Below are 21,296 nucleotides of genomic sequence, written 5' to 3'. Positions count from 1 at the left end.
TATTGAGCAGCGGTGTAGCATCAGATCCCAACGATAGTAAGTCTTTTCCTTTTTATGAAGAAAGTCTTTTTCCAAAGGTTCTATATAAATTTATATATGAAACCGAGATAGTTACCTTTCAGAAAATTCTAATGATAGCGGAAATACCTATGCTTTATGAAGGTGGGAGAAAAGATAAAAGTGATTAAAAAATTAAGCAAAATTAAAGTTTGAAACTCATAACCTCTTTTGGTTAACTCGAGAGAAAAAAATGGGATAGATCCATAAGAAATCTTATTCAATTATATATGGTAGATTAAAAAAATGAGATACTAAAAGAATTTAACTGCTGAGCCGTACGAGGTCGAGAACTCTCAAGTACAGTTCCAAGGGAAGGAATTTACCCGCCTATTCTGACCGGGGAGAACAGGCCATTCAACAAGGAGATTCTGAAATTGTGGGGGCTTGGTTCGACCAAGCTGCCAAGTATTGGAAACAGGCTATAACGCTTACTCCTGGGAATTATATTGAAGCGAAAATTGGTTGAAGATCACAAGGCGTTTTGAATAAGAACACTATTTTATTCTAACTATTTTGTTTATTTTTTATTTTTTTTATTTGTTATAATGAATTTTTTGTTGTCTTTATCAGTCAAATAAAATGGATCATTTCTCTGGGAAGAACCAATCAAAAAATTTCCTTATATCCCTTCTCCTTCTAAGATCGTTCTATTTCGTCTATTATTTCGTAGGGATAAACGATATACAAATAAGTTAGAAAATATATTTCTTTTCTACTGTTAATAATAATAACTAATAAAAGTAAAAGAGACCCTCGAATGACTAAATAGAAATACTGGTATGTCTCTTAGTAATGACTAATGATTGTTCACACGGTTTGGAATAGAGTAATATATTCTATGTACGACATAAAGTGTCTTCATTTAGGAACTTCTAATTGAGATATGAATACGTTAGGTTGCACAAAAAAGAATTGTGTCAATTCAAAGCCCCCCAAAAAAATTTTATAAGATTAAAAAGGTCCGTTAAGCGCCCCCCTGGCTATGTCATAATAGATTCGAACACTTGCCCCGGATCGACTTCCAGATCATAATTAATCTAGTGAATAACTAAAGAAAATAGATAGATGGGAGATAGAAGATAAAAAACTAAGTCTAAACATCTCTCATAGGTTCACTAATTACTTAACTATTGGCGGGTCTCTTTGTATGTGTTGTCCGGAAAAATGAGGACTCAATGATTATTCGTTTGCCGGAACCAGAAGTTAAAATTTTGGTAGATAAGGATCCCATAAAAGTTTCTTTCGAGGAATGGGCCAGACCAGGTCATTTCTTAAGAACAATAGCTAAAGGACCAGATACTACCACTTGGATCTGGAACCTGCACGCTGATGCTCACGATTTCAATAGCCATACCAATGATTTGGAGGAGATCTCTCGAAAAGTATTTAGTGCCCATTTCGGCCAACTCTCCATCATTTTTCTTTGGCTGAGTGGTAGGTATTTCCACAGTGCTCATTTTTCCAATTATGAAGCATGGCTAAGTGATCCTACTCACATTGCGCCTAGTACCCAGGTGGTTTGGCCAATAGTGGGTCAAGAAATATTGAATGGTGATGTAGGCACTGTTTCCGAGGAATACAAATAACCTCCGATTTTTTCAGCTTTGGCGAGCATCTGAAATTGGTGCATTGGTTTTTGCGGGCTTAATGCTTTTTGTTGGGTGGTTCCATTATTATAAAGCTGGGCTACTAGGACTACTAGGACTTGGGTCCAAGATGTAGAATCTATGTTGAATCATCATTTAGCAGGGCTACTAGGACTTAGGTCTCTTTCTTGGGTAGGGCATCAAGTACATGTATCTTTATTTATTAATCAGTTTCTAAATGCTGGAGTAGATCCTAAAGAGATTCCACTTCCTCATGAATTTATCTTGAATCGGGATCTTTTGGCTCAACTTTATCCCAGTTTTGCTGAGGGAGCAACCTCTTTTTTCATCTTGAATTGGTCAAAATGTACGGAATTTCTTACCTTTCGTGGAGGATTAGATCTAGTAACTGGGGGTCTATGGCTGACCGATATAGCACACCATCATTTAGCTATTGCAATTCTTTTCTTAATAGCAGGTCACATGAGTAGGACCAACTGGGGCATTGGTCATGGCATAAAAGATATTTTAGAGGCTCATAAAGGCCCATTTACCGGCCAGGGTCATAAATGTCTATATGAGATCCTAATAACGTCATGGCATGCTTAATTATCTATTAACCTAGCTATGTTAGGCTCTTTAACCATTGTTGTAGCTCACCATATGTATTCGATGCCCCCTTATCCATATCTAGCTACTGACTATGGTACACAACTTTCATTGTTTACACATCACATGTGGATTGGTTGATTTCTCATAGTTGGTGCTGCTGAAGCATGCAGCCATTTTTATGGTAAGAGACTATGATCCAACTACTCAATTCAATGATCTATTAGATCGTGTCTTTAGACATCACGATGCAATCATATCACATCTCAACTGGGTATGTATATTTTTACGCTTTCACAGTTTTGGTTTGTATATTCATAATGATTCTATGAGCACTTTAGGGTGTCCCCAAGATATGTTTTCAGATACTGCTATACAATTACAACCCATCTTTGCTCAATGGATACAAAACACCATGCTTTAGCACCTGGCACAACGGCCCTTGGTTCAACAACAAGTACCAGTTTAACTTTGGGGGGGTGGTGATTTAGTGGCCGTGGGCAGTAAGGTTGCTTTGTTACCTATTCCATTAGGAACCGCCGATTTTTTGGTACATCACATTCATGCATTTACGATTCATGTGACGATATTGATACTTCTGAAAGGTGTTCTATTTGCTTGTAGTTCACGTTTGATACCAAATAAAGCAAATCTTGGTTTTTGTTTCCCTTGTGATGGGCCTGGAAGGGGGGGACATGTCAAGTATCTGCTTGGGATCATGTCTTCTTAGGGCTATTCTGGATGTATAATTCAATTTCGGTAGTAATATTCCAATGCAGTTGGAAAATGTAGTCAGATGTTTGGGGTAGTATAAGTGATCAAGAAGTGGTAACTCATATCACAAGAGGCAACTTTGCGCAAAGTTCCATTACGATTAATGGGTGGCTCCACGATTTTTTATGGGCATAAGCATCCCAGGTAATTCAGTCCTATGGTTCTTCATTATCTGCATATGGCCTTTTTTTCCTAGGTGCTCATTTTGGAGAATGTGTGTTGATTGTAGGGCTATAAATAATATTACCATCAAATATAGGCATTCCATTCCTAGATTAGATGATATGCTTGATGAGTTACATGGTGCTTGCATGTTTACAAAAATTGATCTTAGGAGTGGTTATCACCAAATTAGGATGAAAGAAGGTGATGAATGGAAAACCGTATTCAAAACTAAATATGGGCTGTATGAACGGTTAGTTATGCCTTTTGGATTATCCAATGCACCTAGTACTTTCATGAGGCTTATGAATCATGTTATGGGTCCATTTATTGGTAAATTTGTGGTTGTTTATTTTGATGACATTCTAATATATAGCCGAAATTTGGATGACCATGTGGATCAACTTAGGCAAGTTTTGCAAGTTCTTAGAAAGGAAAGATTGTTTGCTAACATTAAAAAAATGTGAATTTTGCAAATATGAGCTTGTGTTTCTAGGATTTGTACTAAGTGCTGCAGGAATCAAAATTGACCAAGCTAAGGTGAAAGCAATTCAAGAGTGGCCGATTCCTACTTCTATCACCCAAGTAAGGAGCTTTCACGGCTTGGCAAGCTTTTATAGAAGATTTGTCAAGGATTTTAGTACCATAGCAGCACCATTGAATGAAGTTGTCAAGAAGAATGTCGGCTTCAAATGGGGGGAAGTACAAGAAAAATCTTTTAATTTGTTGAAAGAAAAATTGTGTAATGCACCTTTGTTAGTTTTACCAAATTTTTCTAAGACTTTTGAAATTGAGTGTGATGTTTAGGTATTGGAGCTGTCTTAATGCAAGAAGGAAGACCCATAGCCTACTTTAGTGAAAAATTAAATGGAGCTGCCCTAAACTACCCGACTTATGACAAGGAAATGTATGCTTTGGTGAGGGCTTTGGAGACGTGGCAGCATTATCTCATGCCAAAGGAGTTTGTGATTCATACAAATCATGAGTCTTTGAAGCATCTCAGGGGTCAATGAAAGCTCAACCAAAGGCATGCCAAGTGGATTGAATTTATTGAAACTTTTCCCTATGTGATCCACTACAAAAAAGGTAAGGAAAATGTGGTTGCCGATGCATTATCCCGAAGGTATGCACTCTTTTCTACCTTAGATGCTAGATTGCTTGGATTTGAACAATTGAAAGAACTTTATGAGCATGATAGTGACTTTGGAGAAATTTTTAGAACCTGTTTGAAACATGGATTTAATAAATTTTATATATTTGATGGATATTTGTTTAAGGAAAACAAACTTTGTGTGCCTAATTGTAGTATTAGGGAATTATTGGTTCGGGAAGGACATGGGGGTGGTTTGATCGGTCATTTTGGTATTTTAAAAACTTTATCCTTGCTGCAAGAACATTTTTATTGGCATAACATGAGGAGAGATGTTGAGAGAATTTGTGAAAGATGTTTGAAGTGCTGGAAAACAAAATCAACATTGAAGCCGCATGGATTGTATAAGCCTTTGCCGATTCCTACCTATCATTGGGTAGATTTATCTATGGATTTTATTCTTGGGTTGCCTAGGTCAAGGACAGGTAAGGATTCAATTTTTGTTGTAGTAGATAGGTTTTCTAAGATGGCATATTTTATTGCATGTAACAAAACTGATGATGCATCCAATATTGCTAATTTATTTTTCAAGGAAATTGTGAGATTGCATGGAATGCCAAGAACTATTGTTTCGGATAGGGATGCTAAGTTCTTAAGCTATTTTTGGAAAACTTTGTGGGCTAAATTAGGTACTAAGCTTTTATTTTCAACTACTTGTCATCCACAAACTGATGGACAAACCGAAGTAGTAAATAGAACCTTGTCTGCATTGTTGAGAGTATTAATTAGTAGAAATTTAAGAACTTGGGAAGAATGTTTGCCACATGTTGAATTTGCATATAATAGGTCTTTACATTCAGCAACTAAATTTACTCCATTTGAAATTGTTTATGGTTTTAATCCTTTGACTTCATTAGATTTAACATCTTTACCTTTAAGTGAGCGTGCTAATCTAGATGGAAAACAAAAAGCTGAATTTGCAAAGCAGATTCATGAGAAGGCACGAGCAAATATTGAGAGGAGGACCGAGCAATATGCAAAGGTGGCTAATCAAGGCCGAAAACCAATGGTATTTGAACCTGGAGATTGGGTGTGGCTGCATTTAAGAAAAGAAAGGTTTCCTCAACAAAGAAAATCCAAACTCATCCTGAGGGGCGATGGACCTTTTCATGTTTTGGAGAGGATAAACGACAATGCCTACAAACTTGATTTACCGGGTGAGTATAGTGTTAGTGCCACCTTTAATGTTGCTGATTTATCTCATTTTGCTGCAGGTGATGACTTCGATTTGAGGACAAATCCTTTTCAAGAGGAAGGGAATGATGCGAACCCGCCCGAGCTCACACCACCGACAACTCGCTGGGGTACTGATCCGATACGGATGAAGTCTGGACCGATCACTATGGCTCAAGCTAAGAGGTTTAAGGACAACCTTGCTGCCTTTATCCAGAGAGTAATTCATTCTCAAAAAGGCTTGTCCATACCTGAAGATAAAAGACCTGTTTTAAGTATCCAAGTGGTGAAGGCTGATACATCGGATACTCATACATCGGACATTTTATATCGGACACCCTTGCCTCGGACATCGGAGCCTTGCCTCAGACATTTGATCTCGGACTTCGGACATCAGATGTAACTTAGCTCGGACAGACATCAGTTAGCTCGGCCAGGCATAACTTAGCTCGGACAGACATCAGTTAGCTCGGCCAGACATAACTTAGCTCGGACAGTCATTAGTTAGCTCGGCCAGACACAAGTTAGCTCGGACAGACATCAGTTAGCTCGGATAGGCCATAAGTTAGCTCGGACATCAGGCAGACATAAGTTATCTCGGTTGAAGACATAATTCAGCCTAGATGTCAAAGTCAACTCGTTACCTAATTTGCGATTGACTTTATTTCTTTTTGGGTTTTTTATTTATTTATTTTCTGGATAAATAACTTTAGGAAGGTTTTTATTTTATTCTTTCCATTGTAAATTAATTAATTCCTAATTTAATATAAAGAAATTACTTAATCAAACTTAGATTAGGAAAGGAAGTATAGTTTCGGCCAACTAGGTTTCTTTATGTGTGTGGCCGATTTTTACCTAGGGTTTTTAGGGTTTATTTTGTTTCTTTCAAAGCCTATTTAAAGGCTTATTTTATCAATAAGAAGAAAACTTTGATTTGATTGAGAAAATACTTGTGAGATTAATTATCTCTTTGTTATTTGAGAACACCTAAAACACCATTAGAGAATTGGTTGTTCTAGCATGACTTATCAATAGGTTTTCCATCCCTTATTGTGGCGTCTACATTATACCAAAGTTTCTAACCATAGGTTGGTTAGGGGTTGAGATCAATTCCATTATAACTTGAACTTAATTAGGATCCGAGCTAATATAATACGGGTTTAGGAGCTGATCGTCCTAGGTTCGTATTAATTAAGAATTTCAAGGTTTAGCCAAGGCTTATCTCAGGACCCCACTACTCATCGTATTTGGTTTGGTATTGCTACCACACATGACTTCGAAAGTCATGATGATATTATTGAGGAACGTCTTTATCAGAATATTTTTGCTTCCCATTTCAGGCAATTAGCAATAATTTTTCTGTGGACTTCCGGAAATCTGTTTCATGTAGCTTGGCAAGGAAACATTGAGGCATGGGTACAGGACCCTTTACGGGTAAGACCTATTGCTCATGCAATTTAGGATCCTCATTTTGGTCAACCGGCTATGGAAGCTTTTACTCGGGGGGTGCTCTTGGCCCAGTGAATATCGCTTACTTTGGTGTTTATCAGTGGTGGTATACAATCGGTTTACGTACTAATGGAGATCTTTATAATAGAGCTCTTTTCTATTATTTCTTTCTGCTATATCTGATACGAACCTAGGACGACCTGCTTCTAAATCCGTATTATATTAGCCCGGATCTCAATTAAGTTCAAGTTCTAATGGAATGGACCTCAACCCCTAACCAACCTGTGATTAGAAACCTTGGTATAATGTAGACGCCACAACAGGGGATGGAAAACCTATTGATAAGTCAAGCTAAAACAACCAATTCTCTAATGGTGTTATAGGTGTTTTCAAAGAACAAAGAGATAATTAATCTCACAAGTATTTTCTCAATCAAATCAAAGTTGTATTCTTATTGAAAAATAAGCCTTTAAATAGGCTTTGAAAGAAACAAAATAAACCCTAAGAAAAACCGGCCACTCAATAAAGAAACCTAGTTGGCCGAAACTATACTTCCTTTCCTAATCTAAGTTTGATTAATTAATTCCTTTATATTAAATTAGGAATTAATTAATTTACAATGGAAAGAATAAAAAAAAAACTTCCTAAAGTTATTTGCCCAGAAAATAAATAAATAAAAACCCAAAAAAAAAAGAAAGTCAATCGCAAATTAGGTAACGAGTTGACATTGACATCTAGACTGAATTATGTCTTCAACCGAGCTAACTCATGACCGAGCTTGTCTTCCATCCAAGTTAGTTTGTGTCCGAACATGCCTTTCATCCGAGTTAGCTTGTGTCCGAACTATATAGTGTGAACTAGCCGAGATAGTTGATGTTGTCCAAGAGTCAGATGTCCGAGATAGTTGGACAAGAGTAAGATGTCCGAAATAGTTGAACAAGAGTCAGATGTCCGAGATAGTTGATAGCCGAGGTGGAATGTTGTCCAAGGTATGAATGTTGTCCAAAGGAACTGGTGTTGTCCGAGACATGGATGACACCAATGTTGTCCGAGACATGGATGGACTGATGTTGTCCGAGGCAAAATGCTCCCCGAGGTGTGGATGTCCTCCGACGTATGGATGCCCTCCGAGGTATCCGAGGTATGGTTGCCCTCCAAGGTATGGATGTCCTCCGAGACATGGATGGATGTGTGGGCACGGGTAGAATCACATCATTCCCCTCCTCTTGAAAAGGATTTGTCCTCAAATCAAGAGCATCACCTGTAGCAAAAAGAGATAAGTCAGCAACATTAAATGTAGTACGAACATTATACTCACCTGGCAAATCAAACCAAATCAAATTTCCATCTCTACACAGCATAAGCTTGGACTTCCCTCGGGAAACCTTTCCTTTCTTAGGTGCAAATCTCCTGGATCAAACATTATCACAACAACAACTAAAAATACATGCTCATTATAGCAAAAATTACTTTCTTTAAAGTTAGCAAATAATCTTTTCCAAATTTTTGAATTTCCACTAAGTAAAGCTTTCAACAATGCAGATAAAGTTCTATGCAATAAAGACATCTTTAAATAAGTATCTTTAAAATTCATGGCCAGCAACGATTTCATATTCATAGTTACTTTATTAACATCACTAGAGCTAAGATAAAAAATTTTATTTTTCTTTTCTTTTCTTCCTTTTCCTTTTTCATTCACGACCATCTCACCTTCCTCACTCTCGGCTTTTACACCAAATTTCTCACTCTTGGTTTTATTAAAATTTTTCCACACAACCTGGGTATTAAGAGACTTACCTTGGACAGCAAGCTCACCTTTTCCCTCTTGATTGGATGGTAGTCCACTTGGAATTTCATTTGGAAAGACATCTCCAAATTCCTTCAAAAGGAAAATCATTGAACTTGGCAATTCAAGTTCTTCAAAGTTAGTTTGATCATTAAAATAATTTTCTTTATAAATCATGACCAGAAAAGGTTTCTTACACTCAATAACCTTATTAATATCCCCTAAACTCAAATAAAAGTTGCTACTTAACCTTTCTTTTCTTTCTTTTTCTTTTTTTTCCCTTGGATTGGCGCAAACCTTCGGATTTCTCTTCCTTCTCCAAGCTCTCAGGTTTTCCACTTTCTTTCCTCTCTCTTTCAGCTTTTCCTTCTTCTTTCCTCTCAATATGAGTCTTAGAAACCTTACCTGGGTCAGTAACCTCATTCTTACCTTCTTGAAAGAATGGTGAAGCCGTTGGTGCCACACTTGCTTTTTCCTTGAGCTTTTCGGCTTCTCTCCTTTGTTGCATTTGTAATTGGTCTTTGTAAACCTCTTTAGGAGATAATGGTTCCAGCCTGACCTTCTTCCCTTTAAACCTGAAAACAATACTATTTTCTTGACCAAAATGAGTAGCATCAAATTGCCATGGCTTACCTAATAGTATATGTCCAGCAATCATGGGTACAATATCACATAAAACTATATCCTCATATCTTCCTATATTAAATTTTACTTTGGCTTGTTTGTTTACTTTCATCTCACCACTATCATTAAGCCATTGTAATCTATATGGTTCAGGATGTTTTATTGTTTCTAAGCCCAATTTATCAACTACAAGGTTACTTATTACATTAGTACAACTCCCAATATCTACAATCATGTTACAAATTTTACCTTGTATTTCACAACGAGTGTGGAAGATGTTCTCACGCTGAATTTGTTCTTCATCCTTGTAAACAGCAAGTACTCTCCTTGAAACCAAGCTCAACTCGGCATTAGATGTGTCTACTGGTTCGGCTTCATCTTCATTGCAATCCTCCTCTTGCTCGGTTTCAGCTTCACTTTCTTCACTTGCACATTCCAACTCACCATCACCCTTTAATACCATGATTCTTCTATTTGGGCATTGGCTGTGATGCGAATCCACCCGAGACTGTTCGACCGACAACCCGCTGGGGTGCTTACCCAATACAAATGAAGGTGGGACCGATCACTAGGGCCCAAGCCAAGAAGTTCAAGGAAAATCTTGCTGTCTTCATACAAGAAATAAGTCATAGTCAGGAGGGGTTGGCCATATCTAAAGAACCAAGGCCTGTTTTACTCATACAAGCAATAGAAGCCGATATGGACCCGGGTGACGGTTTTGGTACATTTTTGAAGTCCGGGAAGCATGAAATGGTTCCAATGATTTACAGGTTCAATACATATGCCTAAGAGGTCATGGAATCAAGTTAAAGCAGCCTCAAATGCAATCAAAAAGGGCTTGTACGGACAGCATCAACAATTTGGCCGAATTTGCTGTATTGCTTGCTGGCTTTACTGTATTTTACTGTATTAGCCTTTTCTTATTTTTCCAAGCATGGGCAACGTGTGGGACTTCATATTCAGCTTATTTGGCATCCTACAAAGCATTTAGAAGCTGATTTGGAGCTCAAAGAGGTCAAAGATTTGTCAAAGTCAAATTAGTCAAAAAAGCTAGTATTATAGTTTCCTAATTTTATTCTACTTTTTGTTTTAGGAAACTACCATTACTTTTTAGTTTTTATTTATTTATTTTCTGGACAAATAAGTTTAGGAAAGTTAGTATTTTATTATTTTCATTGTAAATTAATTAATTCCTAATTCAGAATAAAGGAATTAATTAATCAAATTTAGTTTAGGAAACCTAGTTTAGGACATATTAGAATTCGGTCAAGTTTCCTAATTCCTATAGGAGTCCGGTTTTGAATTATTTTTTTAGGGTTTAGTTTGTGTCTTTCAAGCCTATTTAAAGGCTTATTTTTCAATAATAATACAACTTTGATTTGATTAAAAAAATACTTGTGAGATTAATTATCTCTTTGTTCTTTGAGAACACCTAAAACACCATTAGAGAATTGGTTGTTTTAGCTTGACTTATCAATAGGTTTTCCATCCCCTATTGTGGCGTCTATATTATACCAAGGTTTCTAACCACAGGTTGGTTAGGGGTTGAGGTCCTTTCCATTAGAACTTGAACTTAATTAAGATCCGGGCTAATATAATACGGGTTTAGGAGCAGGTCGTCCTAGGTTCGTATCATTTGGTATCAGAGCTAAATTTTGTTCAGGTTTGATCTATCTTTATTTGCTTTATTTGTTTTTGTGTTATTCTGCAATTTTAGCATTAGGTTAAGGTTGCATCCATCCCATACACGTTCTGCATCTTTAAAAAAAAAAAAAAAAAAAAATTCATTCCTAGTTGAATTAGGTTTCCTAGTTTTATCGTATCTTTGTTTCCTAATTTGTTGGTTGTCTTTTATCATTGTTCTTGATAATTTTGGTTTTTGTTGATTTTTCTTTGCTGTTTTAGTCTTAAATATTTGCATTCAAATATTCAAAAAAAAAAAAAAAGGAAGTTTGCGGCAACATTTAAAAAAAAAAAAAAAAACTGCACATTTTGTTTATTTGGAGGTCACGGGTTTGGTGTTTGTTTTGGAGTTGGAATTGCAATTTTGGTAATTATTCTTGCTACTGCATTTGTTTATGGTCTGTGAGTGAAGAAAAAGAAAAGAAGAAGGTAAAGCCGAATAAAAAAAAAAAAAAGAGGAAAAAAAATTATTTCGGTTTGTTGGAGTTTGATTTGTTTGCTGGAATCTTGTTGGAGCTGCTGGTTTTTTTTATTATTTATTCAATATTTGAGTTGCTGGAGAATTATTTTTGCTGCTGGATATTTGGATTTTGGGTGCTTAATTATTTGGATTAAAATTAGATAAAGGAATTGATACAAAACTTGAATTACAAGAACAACAACCAACACTTTTCTATAATTTTGTTCTCTTTGATTCTTGTTCGTATTTGAATTTCTTTTTCTGGAATTTTATTCTTGAACTCATAATCTACTACCATCTGGTGCAGTTTTCAAAAATTCCAACGTTTTCCCATTATTTTGTGTTTTCTTGTCTGGAAAGCCGAAAAATTAGGATTTGTTGGATTCTTTCGGTATTGCCTACTTTTTGCTACTGCTTTGTTGATAAGTTTAATTAAAACATACTAGTGATCTAATTGCTGTTTTGTGGGTGTTTTAATTAGAACTTTGAGATAATTCATTGAGTGGAAAAAGGCAAGAGTGTGAGAGCTTAAAAGAGGGTAAAAGCCGAAACTAGTGTGCAAACACGAGTGTCGAGACCTTGTTTGAGTGAAACACGTGAGGGAGTGAATATTGTGAGTATTTTTGCAGTATTTTACTAACATGGCAGATTCTAGAATAAGAAGAGGGGATCCACCCTTGAGGATCAATGAGGAAGAGTCCGTAGCATTCCATGGCGATGACCGAGCTACCGGGAGTGGAGACCAAGTGGATATGAGAGCTGTCTTGGAATCAATACAGCGGGTTAGTGCTCAAGTTGAGCATGTGAATCAAAGAGTGGGAAGACTAGAAGCCTCACAAGGAAGGCCGAATACAAGAAATAGGCAAGAATTCCATGGAGGACGAGGCCGACGACGAGGAGGTCGCGAGAGGCTGAGAGAGGAATTTGATGAGGAGCCATTCGACAGCGACTTTGAGGAAGGTATGGACGAAACCTTTGCTGTCCAAGATAGAGCTGGCCGTGGGAGATATAGGAGGGAAGATACAGATGATGATTTGGGAAATATCAAGGTTAATATCCCACCTTTTATGGGTAAAAGTGATCCCGAAGCTTATTTGGAGTGGGAAGAAAAAATGGAGATGATCTTTGACTGCCGCAACTATTCGGAAGGCAAGAAGGTGAAGTTGGTAGCAATGGAGTTTGGCCATTATGCACTCCAATGGTAGACAAATGAGCAAAGCACCCGAAGGAGAGTTGGTGATGACTTAATTACAACATGGCGACAAATGAAAGGAGCCATGAGGAAGCGGTTTGTGCCATCCCATTACCATAGGTTGCTGCATCAAAGGCTTCAATCTTTGTCTCAAGGAAGTAGGTCCGTGGAGGATTATTACAAAGAGATGGAGATATTAATGATGAGGCTGAATATGAATGAGGATAGGGAGGCAACCATGGCAAGATTTCTTGGAGGGTTAAATCGAGACATTGCCAACCAACTTGAATTACAACAATACTTGGAATTGGAGGAGATGTTGCATGTAGCCATTAAGCTTGAGAACCAATTCAAGAGGAGGGGTGTTAGTACACGGTTTGGAGGAGTTTCTAGCAGTGGAAGGACAAGTTCAAGTGGCTGGAAAAACAATTCCACTTATGAAAACAAGTTGAAGCCGAAATTAGGAGAAGAAACTACCAACCGGCCAAGAAGGGAGGTCAAGACCAAATCTGTCCAAGCACTTAGAGGTGAGATAAAATCTGATCCTAAACATCCAAAATCCAGAGAAATAATTTGTTTTAAGTGCCAAGGAAGAGGACACATAGCCAGCCAATGCCCAAATAGAAGAATCATGGTATTAAAGGGTGATGGTAAGCTGGAATCTACAAGTGAAGAAAGTGGGGCTGAAACCGAGCAAGAGGAGGATTGCAATGAAGATGAAGCCAAACCTGTAGATACATCTAATGCCGAGTTGAGCTTGGTTTCAAGGAGAGTACTTGCTGTCTACAAAGATGAAGAGCAGATATAAAGAGAAAACATCTTCCACACTCGCTGCGAAATACAAGGTAAAATTTGTAGCATGATTATAGATAGTGAGAGTTGTACTAATGTGATAAGTAATCTTGTAGTTGATAAATTAGGCTTGAAAAAAATTAAACATCCAGAACCTTATAGATTACAATGGCTTAATGATAGTGGTGAGATGAAAGTAAACAAACAAGCCAAAGTAAAATTTAATATAGGTAGATATGAGGATGTAGTTTTATGTCATATTGTACCCATGATTGCTGGACATATACTATTAGGTAGACCATGGCAATTTGATAAAGATGCTACTCATTTTGGTCGAGAAAATAGTATTGTTTTCAGGTTTAAAGGGAAGAAGGTCAAGCTGGAACCATTATCTCCTAAAGAGGTTTACAAAGACCAATTACAAATGCAACAAAGGAGAGAAGCCGAAAAGCTCAAGGAAAAAGCAAGTATGGCACCAATGGCTTCACCATCCTTTCAAGAAGGTAAGATTGAGGTTGCTGACCAAGGTAAGGTTTCTAAGGTTCATATTGAGTGGAAAGATCAAGGGAAAGCCGAAAGAGAGGGAAAAGGAAGTGGCAAACCCGCGAGCATGGAGAAGGAAGAGAAATCCGACGGTTTGCGCCAATCCAAGGGAAAAAAAGAAAAAGAAAGAAAGGAAAGGTTAAGTAGCAATTTTTATTTGAGTTTAGGGGATATTAATAAGGTTATTGAGTGTAAGAAACCTTTGCTGGTCATGCTTTACAAAGAAAATTATTTTAATGATCAAACTAACTTTGAAGAACTTGAATTGCCAAGTTCAATGATTTCTCTTTTGAAGGAATTTGGAGATGTCTTCCCAAATGAGATTCCAAGTGGACTACCACCTATTCGAGGGATAGAACATCAAATTGACTTTGTTCCAGGGGCTGCCATACCAAATAGACCAGCTTATAGGAGCAATCCCGAAGAAACAAAGGAGCTGCAAAAACAGGTAAGTGATTTGCTTGATAATTGATACATTCGTGAGAGTTTAAGCCCATGTGCTGTTCCTGTTTTGTTGGTACCTAAAAAGGATGGTTCTTGGAGAATGTGTGTTGATTGTAGGGCTATAAATAACATTACCATCAAATATAAACATCCCATTCCTAGATTAGATGATATGCTTGATGAGTTGCATGGTGCTTGCATGTTTACAAAAATTGATCTTAGGAGTGGTTATCACCAAATTAGGATGAAAGAAGGTGATGAATGGAAAACCACATTCAAAACTAAATATGGGTTGTATGAATGGTTAGTTATGCCTTTTGGATAATCCAATGCACCTAGTACCTTCATGAGGCTTATGAATCATGTAATGCGTCCATTTATTGGAAAATTTGTGGTTGTTTATTTTGATGACATTCTAATATATAGCCGAAATTTGGATGACCACGTGGATCAACTTAGACAAGTTTTGCAAGTTCCTAGAAAGGAAAGATTGTTTGCTAACATTAAAAAATGTGAATTTTGCAAAGAAGAGCTTGTGTTTCTAGGTTTTGTAGTAAGTGCTGCAGGAATCAAAGTTGACCAAGCTAAGGTGAAAGCAATTCAAGAGTGGCCGGTTCCTACTTCTATCACCCAAGTGAGGAGCTTTCATGGCTTGGCAAGCTTTTATAGAAGATTTGTCAAGGATTTTAGTACCATAGCAGCACCATTGAATGAAGTTGTTAAGAAGAATGTTGGTTTCAAATGGGGGGAAGTACAAGAAAAATCTTTTAATTTGTTGAAAGAAAAATTGTGTAATGCACCTTTGTTAGTTTTGCCAAATTTTTCTAAGACTTTTGAAATTGAGTGTGATGCTTCGGGTGTACGTATTGGAGCTGTCTTAATGCAAGAAGGAAGACCCATAGCCTACTTTAGTGAAAAATTAAGTGGAGCTGCCCTAAACTACCCGACTTATGACAAGGAGATGTATGCTTTGGTGAGGGCTTTGGAGACGTGGCAGCATTATCTCATGCCAAAGGAGTTTGTGATTCATATGGATCATGAGTCTTTGAAGCATATCAAGGGTCAAGGAAAGCTCAACTGAAGGCATGCTAAGTGGATTGAATTTATTGAAACATTTCCATATGTGATCCGCTACAAAAAAGGTAAGGAAAATGTGGTTGCCGATGCATTATCCCGAAGGTATGTGCTCTTTTCTACCTTAGATGCTAGATTGCTTGGATTTGAACAATTGAAAGAACTTTATGAGCATGATAGTGACTTTGGATAAGTTTTTAGAACCTGTTTGAAACATGGATTTAATAAATTTTACATATTTGAGGGATATTTGTTTAAGAAAAACAAACTTTGTGTGCCTAATTGTAGTATTAGGGAATTATTGGTTCGGGAAGGACATGGGGGTGGTTTAATGGGCCATTTTGGTGTTTTAAAAACTTTATCCTTGCTGCAAGAACATTTTTATTGGCCTAACATGAGGAGAGATGTTGAGAGAATTTGTGAAAGATGTTTGAAGTGCCGAAAAACAAAATCAACATTGAAACCGCATGGATTGTATAAGCCTTTGCCGATCCCTACCTATCCTTGGGTAGATTTGTCTATGGATTTTATTCTTGGGTTGCCTAGGTCAAGGACAGGTAAGGATTCAATATTTGTTGTAGTAGATAGGTTTTCTAAGATGGCACATTTTATTGCATGTAACAAAACTGATGATGCATCCAATATTGCTAATTTATTTTTCAAGGAAATTGTGAGATTGCATGGAATGCCAAGAACTATTGTGTCGGATAGGGATGCTAAGTTCTTAAGCTATTTTTGGAAAACATTGTGGGCTAAATTAGGTACTAAGCTTTTATTTTCCACTACTTGTCATCCACAAACTGATGGACAAACCGAAGTAGTAAATAGAACCTTATCTGCATTGTTGAGAGCATTAATTAGTAGAAATTTAAGGACTTGGGAAGAATGTTTGCCACATGTTGAATTTGCATATAATAGGTCTTTACATTCAGCAACTAAATTTACTCCATTTGAATTGTTTATGGTTTTAATCCTTTGACTCCATTAGATTTAACACCTTTGCCTTTAAGTGAGCGTGCTAATCTAGATGGAAAACAAAAAGCTGATTTTGTAAAGCAGATTCATGAAAAGACCCGCGCAAACATTGAGACGAGGACCGAGCAATATGCAAGGGTGGCTAATCAAGGCCAAAAATCAATGGTGTTTGAACCTGGACATTGGGTGTGGCTGCATTTAAGGAAAAAAAGATTTCCCGAACAAAGGAAATCAAAACTCATGCCGAGGGGTGATGGACCTTTTCAAGTTTTGGAGAGTATAAACGATAATGCCTACAAACTTGATCTACCGGGTGAGTATAGTGTTAGAGCCACCTTTAATGTTGCTGATTTATCTCCTTTTGCTGTAGGTGATGACTTCGATTTGAGGACAAATCCTTTTCAAGAGGAGGGGAATGATGCGAATCCACTCGAGACTGTTTGACCGACAACCCGCTGGGGTGCTGACCCAATACAAATGAAGGTGGGACCGATCACTAGGGCCCAAGCCAAGACGTTCAAGGAAACTCTTTCTGTCTTCATACAAGGAATAAGTCATAGTCAGGAGGGGTTGGCCATATCTAAAGAACCAAGGCCTGTTTTACTCATACAAGCAATAGAAGCCGATACGGACCCGGGTGACGGTTTTGGTACATTTTTGGAGTCCGGGAAGCATGAAATGGTTCCAATGATTTATGGGTTCAATACATATGCCTAAGAGGTCATGTAATCAAGTTAAATCAGCCTCAAATGCAATCAAAAAGGGCTTGTACGGACAGCATCAACAATTTGGCCGAATTTGCTGTATTGCTTGCTGGCTTTACTGTATTTTACTGTATTAGCCTTTTCTTATTTTTCCAAGCATGGGCAACGTGTGGGACTTCATATTCAGCTTATTTGGCATCCTACAAAGCATCTAGAAGCTGATTTGGAGCTCAAAGAGGTCAAAGATTGGTCAAAGTCAAATTAGTCAAAAAAGCTAGTATTATAGTTTCCTAATTTTATTCTACTTTTTGTTTTAGGAAACTACCATTACTTTTTAGTTTTTATTTATTTATTTTCTGGACAAATAAGTTTAGGAAAGTTAGTATTTTATAATTTTCATTGTAAATTAATTAATTCCTAATTCAGAATAAAGGAATTAATTAATCAAATTTAGTTTAGCAAACTTAGTTTAGGACATATTAGAATTCGGTCAAGTTTCCTAATTCCTATAGGAGTCCGGTTTTGAATTATTTTTTTAGGGTTTAGTTTGTTTCTTTCAAGCCTATTTAAAGGCTTATTTTTCAATAATAATACAACTTTGATTTGATTAAAAAAATACTTGTGAGATTAATTATCTCTTTATTTTTTGAGAACACCTAAAACACCATTAGAGAATTGGTTGTTTTAGCTTGACTTATCAATAGGTTTTCCATCCCCTATTGTGGCGTCTACATTATACCAAGGTTTCTAACCACAGGTTGGTTAGGGGTTGAGGTCCATTCCATTAGAACTTGAACTTAATTAAGATCCGGGCTAATATAATACGGGTTTAGGAGCAGGTCATCCTAGGTTCGTATCAGGCTGGCTATATGTCCTCTTCCTTGGCACTTGAAACAAATAATTTCTCTTGACTTTTGAGGTTTAGGTTCAGATTTTACCTCGCCTTTAATGGCTTGGGCAGATTCGGTTTTAAATTCTCTTCTCGGCCGGTTGGTAGCTTCTTCACCAAGTTTCGGCTTCAGCTTGCTTTCATAGGTGGAATTGTTTTCCCAGCTACTTGACCTTGTCCTTCCATTGCTAGAAACTCCTCCAAACCGTGTGCTAACACCCCTCCTCTTGAATTGGTTCTCAAGCTTAATTGCTACATGCAACATGGATGACACCAGTGTTGTCCGAGACATGGATGGACTGATGTTGTCCGAGGTAAAATGCTCCCCGAGGTGTGGATGTCCTCCGAAGTATGGATGCCTTATGAGGTATCCGAGGTATGGTTGCCCTCCGAGGTATGGATGTACTCTGAGACATGGATGGATGTGTGGGAACGGGTAGAATCACATCAATATCTTTAATAGCCGGTTGGTTACACCTACAACCGAAATGGAAACCGAACATTTCATGGTTTAAAAAGGCCGAATCGCACCTCAATCATCATTTATTAGGACTATTCAGAATAAGTTCCTTGGCTTGGATAGGACATTTAGTTCATGTTGCTATTCCAGGAGCCGGGGGGAATACGTTTGCTGGAATAATTTCTTAGATGTATTGCCGCACCCCCAAGTATTAGGCCCACTTTTTACAGGTTAGTGGAATCTTTATGCTCAAAACCCCGATTCAAGTAGTCATTTATTTGGTACCTCCCAAGGGGCTGAAACTGCCATTCTAACTCTTCTCAGAGGATTCCATCCACAAACGCAAAGTTTATGGCTGACTGATATTGCTCATCATCATTTATCTATTGCATTTATTTATCTTATTTCTGGTCATATGTATAGAACTAATTTCGGGATTTGGCACAGTATAAAAAATCTTTTAGAAGCACATATTCCTCTAGGGGGGCGATTGGGGCGTGGACATAAGGGTCTCTATGACACAATAAATAATTCGATTCATTTTTAATTAGGCCTTGCTCTAGCCTCTTTAAGGGTTATTACTTCCTTAGTCGCTCAACACATGTACTATTTACCCACTTATGCATTCATAGCACAAGACTTTACTACTCAAGCTGCTTTATATACTCATCATCAATACATCGCAGGATTCATCGTGAGAGGGGCTTTTGCTCATGGAGCTATATTTTTTATTAGAGATTACAATCCGGAACAGAATGAGGATAATGTATTGGCAAGAATGTTAGACCATAAAGAAGCCATTATATCCCATTTAAGTTGGGCTAGCCTCTTTTTGGGGTTCCATACTTTACGACTTTATGTTCATAATGATGTCATGCTTGCTTTTGGTACTCCGGAGAAACAAATCTTGATCGAACTTGTATTTTCCCAATGGATACAATCGGCTCATGGTAAAATTTCATATGGGTTCGATGTACTTTTATCTTCAAAGAATGGTCCCGCGTTTAATGCAGGTCAAAGCATATGGTTGCCTGGTTGGTTAAATGCTGTTAATGAGAATAGTATTTCACTATTCTTAACAATAGGACCCAGAGACTTCTTGGTTCATCATGCTATTGCTTTAGGTTTACATACAACTACACTGATCTTAGTAAAAGGGGCTTTAGATGCACGTGGTACCAAGTTAATGCCAGATAAAAAGGATTTTGGTTATAGTTTACCTTGCGACGGTCCGGGACGAAGTGGTACTTATGATATTTCAGCTTTGGATGCATTTTATTTGGCAGTTTTCTGGATGTTAAATACCATTGGATGGGTGACTTTTTATTGGCATTGGAAGCACATCACATTATGGCAGGGTAATGTTTCATAATTTAATGAGTCTTCCACTTATTTGATGGGATGGTTAAGAGATTTTTTATGGTTAAACTCTTCACAACTTATCAATGGATATAACCCTTTTGGTATGAATAGTTTATCGGTTTATGCATGGATGTTTTTATTTGCACATCTTGTTTGGGCTACTGGGTTTATGTTCTTAATTTCCTGGCATGGATATTGGCAGGAATTGATTGAAACTTTAGCATGGGCTCATGAATGAACACCTTTGGCTAATTTGATTCGATTGACAGATAAACCAGTGGCTCTTTCCATTGTGCAAGCAAGATTGGTTGGGTTAGCCCACTTTTCTGTAGGTTATATATTCACTTATGCGACTTTCTTGATTGCCTCTACATCAGGCAAATTTGGTTAATTCTTTTTTTTATGTGTTGTATTATCCTCAATAATATCATTTCTTTCGGTGGAGAAGGGGACTGCCTTCTTATATTTCTACATTTAGGACCCGACTTGTATCATTGAAACTAAACTAATAGGAATTGAACCATTATGGCAAGAAAAAGTTTGATTCAGACGGAGAAGAAGAGGCAAAATTTGGAACAAAAATATCATTTGATTTGTCGATCCTCAAAAAAAGAAATAAGGAAAGTTCCATCATTGAGTGAAAAATGGGAAATTCATGGAAAGTTACAATCCCCACCCCGTAATAGTGCACTTACACGCCTTCATCGACGTTGTTTTTCAACTGGAAGACCGAGAGCTAACTATCGAGACTTTGATCTATCTGGACACATACTTCGTGAAATGGTTTATGCATGTTTGTTGTGCGAAGCAACAAGATCGAGTTGGTAAGGATTAAACTATCTCTTCATTTTTCTATTCATTTCTATGATCGATGATCATAGGGGGCCCCTTTACCATTCTGTATAAATGGGCTATCCTATTTGTACAGATATGGTTGAGGTGCGCGTTCAATCCTTATTTTCCCATTAGTTTCGCACTCATCTTTTCATCGTGGGGTAGAGCAACTTGGTACCTCGCAAGGCTCATAATCTTGAGGTCACTAGTTCAAATGCCGTCTCTGCAACATTTTTTTGACAAAAAAATTTAGGTTTGGTTTTGTTAATTTGTTAACTAGTAATTAATTACCTTTTTCTTTGGGAAAGGGAGGAAAAGAAGGGGGGATAGAACCAATATACTATTGTGATAAACTTTACTTAATCCTTTATTCTATTAACTTAAATACATTAAGTTATTATTCCGGGCGGATAGCAGGAATCGAACCCGCATCTTCTCCTTGGCAAAGAGAAATTTTACCATTCGACTATATCGGCATCTTTTTTTCATTCCTAATACGAAATGTATAGAT

At 37.3% G+C, this 21,296-nt stretch overlaps 1 pseudogene; it reads left to right on the top strand.

Annotated features, from left to right (window-relative positions):
• The first annotated feature begins 1,074 nt into the window (after positions 1 to 1,074).
• Positions 1,075 to 20,397, top strand: LOC125420346 (photosystem I P700 chlorophyll a apoprotein A1-like; annotated as a pseudogene).
• Positions 20,398 to 21,296: the final 899 nt, after the last annotated feature.

The sequence above is a fragment of the Ziziphus jujuba genome, chromosome 11 (genome assembly GCF_031755915.1).
Source record: "Ziziphus jujuba cultivar Dongzao chromosome 11, ASM3175591v1".
In the NCBI taxonomy this organism is placed as follows: Eukaryota; Viridiplantae; Streptophyta; class Magnoliopsida; order Rosales; family Rhamnaceae; genus Ziziphus; species Ziziphus jujuba.
The sequence above is the reverse complement of the archived record's forward strand: the minus strand, read 5'-3'. Positions and strand labels throughout refer to the sequence as shown.